General features: G+C 46.9%; 1 protein-coding gene across 1 annotated transcript in view; it reads right to left on the minus strand.

The window, feature by feature from the left end:
* The window catches only part of LOC149431435 (uncharacterized), a 50,264-nt gene extending 42,319 nt beyond the window's left edge, over positions 1-7,945 (minus strand). Inside the window, exon 1 of the mRNA XM_089665610.1 lies at positions 7,807-7,945. The gene's annotated coding sequence lies outside the window, so the exon portion shown is untranslated. The remainder of the gene's footprint in view (positions 1-7,806) is intronic.
* Between the last annotated feature and the right edge of the window lie 347 nt (positions 7,946-8,292).

The following is an 8,292-nucleotide window of genomic DNA, read 5'->3' on the forward strand; positions in this document are numbered from 1 at the left end:
GTGGGAGGGTCTGCGGGCAGCTGGTCCAGGTTTCTGGAGAACTCTTTGAGTCTATTATCCAAAACTTGTTGTTTTACACCTTTTTATAACTTCAAAAATTTAAATTTAAAAACAACAACTTTATAGCCCTCCAGAGGATCCCCCCCCCCTCCTTCAGGACCGGCCATTTTTGCACTGCGTTACTTTAACTGACATTTGCGCGGTCATGCAACGCTGTCCATAAATGAAATTGATGTCCTTTTTTTTCCCACAAATAGAGATTTCTTTCGGAGGTATTTGATCACCTCTGCATTTATTTATTTTTCATGCTATGAACAAAAAAGACTGGAAATTTTGAAAAAGGAAAAAAAGTTTTACCTTTTACTATAAAACATGTCCAGTAAAAAGAAAAAAAAATCAAATTGTCAAATTTAGGCCAAAATGTATATCCGGTCCATGTGTTTGCTAAAAAAAAAAAAAAAAAATCCCAATACATAAAAATTTAATTGGTTTACGTGAAAGTTATAGCGGTATACATACTGGGATTTTTTTTTTTATACTAGTAATGGCGGCGATCAGCGACTTATAGCAGGACTGCGGCGGGCATTCTGACACTGGAGGGGAACTGACTGCCACTGACATCCCCAGTGACACCAATACAGTGACCAGTGCTAATAAACAGCACTGACACTGTACTAATGGCACTGGGCAGGAAGCGGTTAACATCTGGGGCCATCAAAGGGTTAACTGTGTGCTGGGTGTTTGTCATTTACAGGCAGTTGAGTTTACAGTCTTTTTTTTTTAACGCAACAAACTTGCGTTTAAGCAGATTTACTGACATTCCAAACGCTTGTAAACGCGGTTAAACGTTTAACTGTTCCATGTCCAGATGCTGTCATTGTAAACAATATAACTTTCACATAAACCAATTAATTTACACATATTGGGACTTTTTTTTTTTTTTTTAGCGAAGACACGGAGCGGAATACATTTTGACCTAAATTTATGATGAAAATTTGTTTTAAATTTTATTTACTGGACATATTTTATAGCAAAAAGTCAAAAATATTTTTTTTCCTCAATTTTGTGTATAGCGCAAAAAATAAAAATCACACAGGTGATCAAATACCACCGAAAGCTCAATTTCCGAGGGATTGGTTGAGTGTTCAGGAGCTGTTAGAAGGGAGCGGATGTAGAAAGCGCGAAGATCGTGTGTCGGAGCGCAGAGAGGGGCCGGGGTGTGAACGGTCGGTTAGCGGAGGTGGCGGATGAGAAGAGCGGAGTGTCGGGAGGATTTCATCCGAGACCAGAGAGGACACACCGGAGCAACGGACTGACTTTCCTTCGCTGGAGCTGTGTATGTGCTGCCACCCCATGGCGGAAAGAGGGAATTGCAGTACCTATTGACTTCCAATTCCTGGCGCTGTGTGCCTATACTGCCACCCTATGGAGGAAGGAGGGAAATTGCAGAACCGACTTCTAGGATCCTACAGATGGTGATCTGTCAGACTTCTGCCCCCGGATGTTGGATCCTTAACCCCTCGCCTACCGGGCACTTCTACCCTCCTCCTAATAATGGATGAAGCGCTCAGCCATGAGGATATTAACCGTTTCAATACCGTGCAATTTCCCCCCTTCCTGTCCAGGCCATTTTTCAGGTTTCAGCGCTCTCACACTTTGAATGACAATTGCGCGGTCATACAACATTGTACCCAAACTAAAATTTTAACATTTTCTTCACACAACTAGAGCTTTCTTTTGGTGGTATTTAATCACCGCTGGGGTTTTTATTTTTGCTAAATTAACAAAAGACCAAAAATTTTGAAAAAAAAACACATTTTTCTTTGTTTCTTTTATAAAAGTTTACAAATAAAAAAATTGTTCTTCATAAATTTAGGCCGAGATGTATTCTGCTCCATGTCTTTGGTGAAAATAATCCAAATTAGGATGTATTTTTTAGTTTGTAGGAAAGTTATAGAGTTCACAAACTATGGTATAGATCTGAATATTGATCAATCCTGAAGTACTGACGGCCAATCTAGTTTCTTGAGGTCCAAGAATGTCAGGACAGTACAGATATCCCCCAAATGACCCCTTTTTGCAGAGTAGACATTTCCGACGTACTTCATAAGAGGCATGGCGAGTTTTTTGAAGTTGTATTTTTTTGTCATAATTTTTCGGAAAATGAAAAATTCAAAAAATTATTTTCACTATTTTTTTTTTTTTTACATACTGTCACCAGTGCAGTACAGCGTCATCATATAACTGGCATGGCGGTGAACAGGGACACTGACTGGTGACAGTATGGAAAAAAATATAGTTTTTTTTTAATTTTTTTTATTATATTTAATTTTTTATTACATTTTTATTTTTTTTAAGATTTTTTTTTCATATTTTACTATGACCAAAGTAGTACAGTGTTACCATAGTAACATTGTACTACTTTGGGGAAGTGATCAGTATTTTTTTTTTTTTTTGTGTTAGCTGTGATTTGGTCATGTGAATTTGACATGTGCATGTGATTAGCTGTGACCATTCACAGCTAGGCACTAGTATACAATGGATGGCATCATGAATGAAGCCATCCATTGTATACAACTGTCATGTGACCTGCTGTGATTGGTCACAGCAGGTCACATGGTACCAGCAACGGGAGCCGGTACTCGGATCTGTGATCGGCCGTGTCTGAGGTGCACGGCCGGTGACAGATCGCCCTGCTGCGCCGCTCTGCATTAGCGCAAACGGCGCATGTGCGGGAGCACGCCAAATGGCGCGCACCCAGAGTGCAGAGACACTTTTGAAGCCGCCAAACGGCCATTGGCCGGGCGGCTAATGGTTAAATTAATAAAACTAAGTATATGCAAAAAATGTGCAAAAATATTAAATAGTGACTAGTGCTCCAAATAAATATACAGCAAAAACAGATTATAAATCAATACATAATTATAAAGTTAAAGTGACTGGTGCTTCAAATCAATCAATATGTGCAAACGACCAGTCTGCCCCCCAGTGGCTGAAAGCGGTACTGAATGTAAAACACACTAATGCAGGCCATAGATGGGGAGAAAAACGGCAGATTTTTCTTTTAAAAAACGAAAATTCGGTCGTTCAAGCGGCCGACGTTACCATCAATGGTAAAAAAAAATCGGCCGATTTTCATCCCTTCTACAGCCGGCAAAAAGTGTCCCTGCAGAGAGCTCCGCTATTTCTGACAGTTCTCTGACAGTTCCTTGACATTTACAGCGGTTGAAACATTGTATGTATTTGTTTCCATTTAGGATACAGATGTTTTTATTCGGAAACAAATAGATACAATGTTTCAACCGCTGTAAATGTCAAGGAACTGTCAGAGAACTGTCAGAAATAGCGGAGCTCTCTGCAGGGACACTTTTTGCTGGACTGGAATTCTTTCCTCCTCCTTCCTCTTCTCCCTCTTCTTCCTCTTCTTGTCTTCCTCTTGCAGGTCACTGCTCATGCGCAGATTTTTTATTGGTAAAAAATCGGCCGATTTTCCCACTAATTGCCGCGAAAATTGGCTGATCGGCAAAATCGGCCGATTTTTTTTTTTTCCAACTTTACCGGAAAAAAAAACCGGCCAAAATACCGAAAAACGGCCGACCAAATCGCCCACTAACGATCCGAAATCGGCCGATTTTCGACCCATCTATGGCCTGCATAAGTGTATGAAAAGTGACAAGTGCCCAAAACTAATTAGTATATACAAATTCACACATGATCACCTATTACATATATAAAACTGTGAATACATAAGTGTAAAAATAGGACAAAAACCAAATCCAAATTAAAGTGCAACAATCGTGCGATCACTCTTTTAATGCGAACTAATTTATGCTTTTCCACTTCAAAAACTTGTGCTCAGACAGAAAGGAGAGGGGGTGACACTCTCGTGCATATATCCTCCTGTGGCTAGAGTGCCTCCTCACCTCCTTTTACTCGACCCCTAAGGGTCACAAATCATAATCAGATATTCCACTCGGAGTGACTTCCTATAATATTGATGACTTCACAATACCTCATCTATCCCTCCGATATCCACTCCAAATGTATTGGGCATAGAAAGACTCAGCAGTATTGGTATCAGGTCATGGAGGAGTAAACAAACAGAAATACTTCCATAGTGTAGTACGTCCAATATATTTAATCGCAAATGCCAGATGAATCGCTCACATGGTCCAAGTATACAACCACGGTTTCCCATATGTTATGGGTGTACTAAGGGACTCGAGATGGTGAAAAACCGGAAGTCCATCACCGGAACTGCGTCACCGAGCTCCACCCGGAAATTACGTCACTGCGCTCTACGCGTTACGCCCCGAACACGTGGCTTCTTCAGGATGGTCCTTGTCACTTTTCATACAGTGTTTACATTCAGTACCGCTTTCAGCCACTGGGGGGCAGACTGGTCGTTTGCTTTGTTTGCACATATTGATTGATTTGAAGCACCTTCACTCTATAATTATGTATTGATTTATAATCTGTTTTTGCTGTATATTTATTTGGAGCACTAATCACTTTATTTTTACTAATATTTTTTGCACATTTTTTGCATATACTTAGTTTTATTAATTGAATACCCTCATGGCTGAGCGCTTCATCCAGTATTTGATATCTATTTCATCCCGTGGTATAGGGTATAGATGATAGCAGCTGGCTTTGTTTAGTTACTCTGTGGAGCGCAGGAGGACATCTTTTACAAATTCTACCCCCTTCCTGCCGACCGGGCGCTTCTACCCCCTTCCTGCCACCGGGCGCTTCTACCCCCTTCCTGCCCACCGGGCGCTTCTACCCCCTTCCTGCCCACCGGGCGCTTCTACCCCCTTCCCGCCCACCGGGCGCTTCTGCCCCCTTCCCGCCCACCGGGCGCTTCTGCCCCCTTCCCGCCTACAGGACACTTCTACCCCCTTCCCGCCCACTGGGCGCTTCTACCCCCTTCCCGCCCACTGGGCGCTTCTACCTACCCCCTTCCCGCCCACTGGGCACTTCTACCCCCTTCCCGCCCACCGGGCGCTTCTCCTTCCCCCCCCCCCCCCCGCCCACCGGGCGCTTCTCCTTCCCCCCCCCCCCCCCTTCCCGCCCACCGGGCGCTTCTCCACCCCCCCCCCCTTCCTGTCCAGGCCAGTTTCCAGCACTGTCACATGTTGAATGACAATTGCGCGTTCATGCAACACTGTACCCGTATGAAATTTTTATCATTTTTTTGAGACAGCTTTATTTTGGTATATTTAATCCCCTCGGGGTTTTTTATTTTTTGCAAAACAAACCAAAAACAACTGAACATTTAAAAAAAAAAAAAAAAAAAGTTTTCTTAGTTTTTGTTTTAAAATGTTGTGATATTTTTCTCCTTCACTGATACGTGCTAATGAGGCTGCAGTGATGGGCACTGAAAAGACAGCACTCATATGGCACTGTTAGGCGGCACTGATGGGTGACACTGAAAGGCAGCTCAGATGAACACTGATGTGGCATTGTTGTGCACTGGCACACGACACTGACAGGTGGCACTGATGGGGCTACACTGATCATCAGTGCCCTGATGATCAGTGTACATGTCCCCTCCACGGAATGCCGATTACTGGCTCTCCTCTCCTCTGTCAGTGTGACCGCTCGTGAGGAGAGAAATGCCGCTAACCGGCATTTCCCTGTTTACATGTGATCAGCTGTGATTGGACACAGCTGATCACATGACCGAGCCGACATCTTCGGCTCTTTCCGTTGATCCACTGTCTGAGGGACACAGCGCACTGGCGATCGCCGCACTCCCTGAGCCACGCATGCGCTGTGAGAATGGGAGGATGTCATATGATGTCCTCCCAGAAGGAGAGAACCGCCTTGCACCCGTCATTACCTTATATGGCAGGCAGGAGGCGGTTAAAAAGGTATAATTCTAGGATCTTTCTGCTGCAAGTGATCTGAGAAATCTGATTGGTTACTATTGGGTGGGGGAATTACTAAAACTGAAGCAGAAAAAATTTGTAGTAGCTGTGCATGGCGACCAATCGGCTTCTATCTTCAGGAAACACGCCTCTTGTATAGGTGGTCACTGTACTGTGTCCCGTGTGAACGAGGCAATCATCGAAAGTCTGATTGTAAGGTGTATGGTGACCCCGATACAGAGGAGTTCAGGCTGCACACATCTCTGTACGACTGTTCCTGGGGTGATCCCGACTGTACAGGAGGGGGGGCGGGGCTGGCCTATTATACAGGAGGGGGCGGGGCTGGCCTATTATACAGGAGGGGGCGGGGCGGTGATCAGTTGCTAGAGCTTACAACATCATTTCTGCTTGCTGATTGGTTCTTAGAGGTTACTGCACATCAATACCACTCACTGATTGGTTGCTAGTGGTGACAGCACACAATCTCCCCCCTCCCTGCACACCACAGACTGCGGAGGGGACAAGACCCACCAATAGACAGAAAATTCTAGAACTTATTATTAGCAATGAGCATAGAGAACTCCTAACTATGAAGGCTGACTGAGGGCAAGTGGGAACAGAGCCCAACGTGAGCAGCATCTCCGGGGATGGGAGTGCAGGGGGCCGAAGGGGGCGCCCCGTGTGCGGAGTGCAGGGTTGGGTGGGGGGTGCGCTGTGCACATCCAAGTTCTCCCCCCACAAGTACAAAGCTCTCTTCCTTACAGATGGAGCGCTGCCCCAGGGGCGGGGCTTCTGTATGTACAACTGAAGGAAGTGAGGTGTTTTTCACCCTTAATTCCCTCCCCCCTCCCTTTTCCCCTCTCTCCCTCCCATCACACCAGGAATAAACCGACTTCTAGGATCGCAAAGATGGTGATCAGTCAGACTTCTGTCCCCTGATGTTAGATCCTTAACCCCTCGCCTACCGGGCACTTCTACCCCCTTCCTGCCCCCCCCCTGGGCACTTCTACCCCCTTCCTGCCCCCCCCCCCATGGCGCTTCCGCCCCCTTCCCGCCTACCGGGCGCTTCCGCCCCCTTCCCGCCTACCGGGCGCTTCCGCCCCCTTCCCGCCTACCGGGTGCTTCCGCCCCCTTCCCGCCTACCGGGCGCTTCCGCCCCCTTCCCGCCCAGGCCAGTTTCCAGCGCTGTCGCACTTTGAATGACAATTGCGCGCTCATGCAACACTGTACCCATATGACATTTTTATAATTTTTTTGAGACAGAGCTTTATTTTGGTATATTTAATCCCCTCAGGGATTTTATTTTTTTGCAAAACAAACCAAAAACCACTGAGAATTAAAAAAAAAAAAAAGTTTACTTAGTTTTTGTTTTAAAATTTTGTAAATAAGTGATTTTTCTCCTTCACTGATGTGCGCTAATGAGGCTGCACTGATGGGAACTGATAGGCGGCACTGATGATGAGGCACTGATGGACACTGATAGGTGGCACTGATGGACACTGATAGGTGGCACTGATGGACACGGATAGGGGGCACTGATGGACACTGATAGGTGGCACTGAGAGGTGGCACTGATGGACACTGAGAGGTGGCACTGATGGACACTGAGAGGTGGCACTGATGGACACTGAGAGGTGGCACTGATGGACACTGAGAGGTGGCACTGATGGACACTGATGATGAGGCACTGATGGACACTGTTAGGTAGCACTGACTGGCATTGATAGGTGCGGGGTTGGGGGGCACGCTGTGTGCGGGGGTGGGGGGGTGCGCTGTGCACATCCAAGTTCTCCCCCCACAAGTACAAAGCTCTCTTCCTTACAGATGGAGTGCTGCCCCAGGGGCGGGGCTTCTGTATGTACAACTGAAGGAAAGGTGTTTTTCACCCTTCCCTCCCCCTCCCGTCACACGCTGCACCGGGATGCGCACTCACCTCCATACACCAGAGCGGCCGGCGGGCAGGTCATGGCTCGGGGAGGGCAGGCTGCGGTGTCTGGGATCATACTGGCCGGTGTGTGTATCCTTCACGTTCCACATCAAACACTGCGCAAGACCGGATATGCATATCGCCCCGCCCCCCTGTCCTACAACATTCGTCTACCCCTCTCTATAGGCCAGAACCACCGGGGCCGCAAAAGTCGCAGCTGTGACCGGGCCCTGGAGCTCCTGTGGGGGGCGCCCGGACTGTGTCTCCCGGTGTTGCCGGCTGCAGGGCTCGGAGGTGCCAGCGCTGACCGTTCCCTCCGGTCTCGGGTGAAATCCTCCCGACACTCCCCGCTCTTCCCATCCGCTAAGCGACCGTTCACACCCCTGCCCCTCCCACACACGGCCCGGTCTCCGCCCTCCCATACTGTATCCCAGTCCCTGCACATGTATTTGTCCAGCGGTGGGCGGGGTCACAGATGTCTCCGTGTTCTGA

This window comes from Staurois parvus, unplaced genomic scaffold (assembly GCF_062004578.1).
Source record: "Staurois parvus isolate SC_StPar_1 unplaced genomic scaffold, SC_StPar_1.0 ptg002262l, whole genome shotgun sequence".
NCBI classification, from domain to species: Eukaryota; Metazoa; Chordata; class Amphibia; order Anura; family Ranidae; genus Staurois; species Staurois parvus.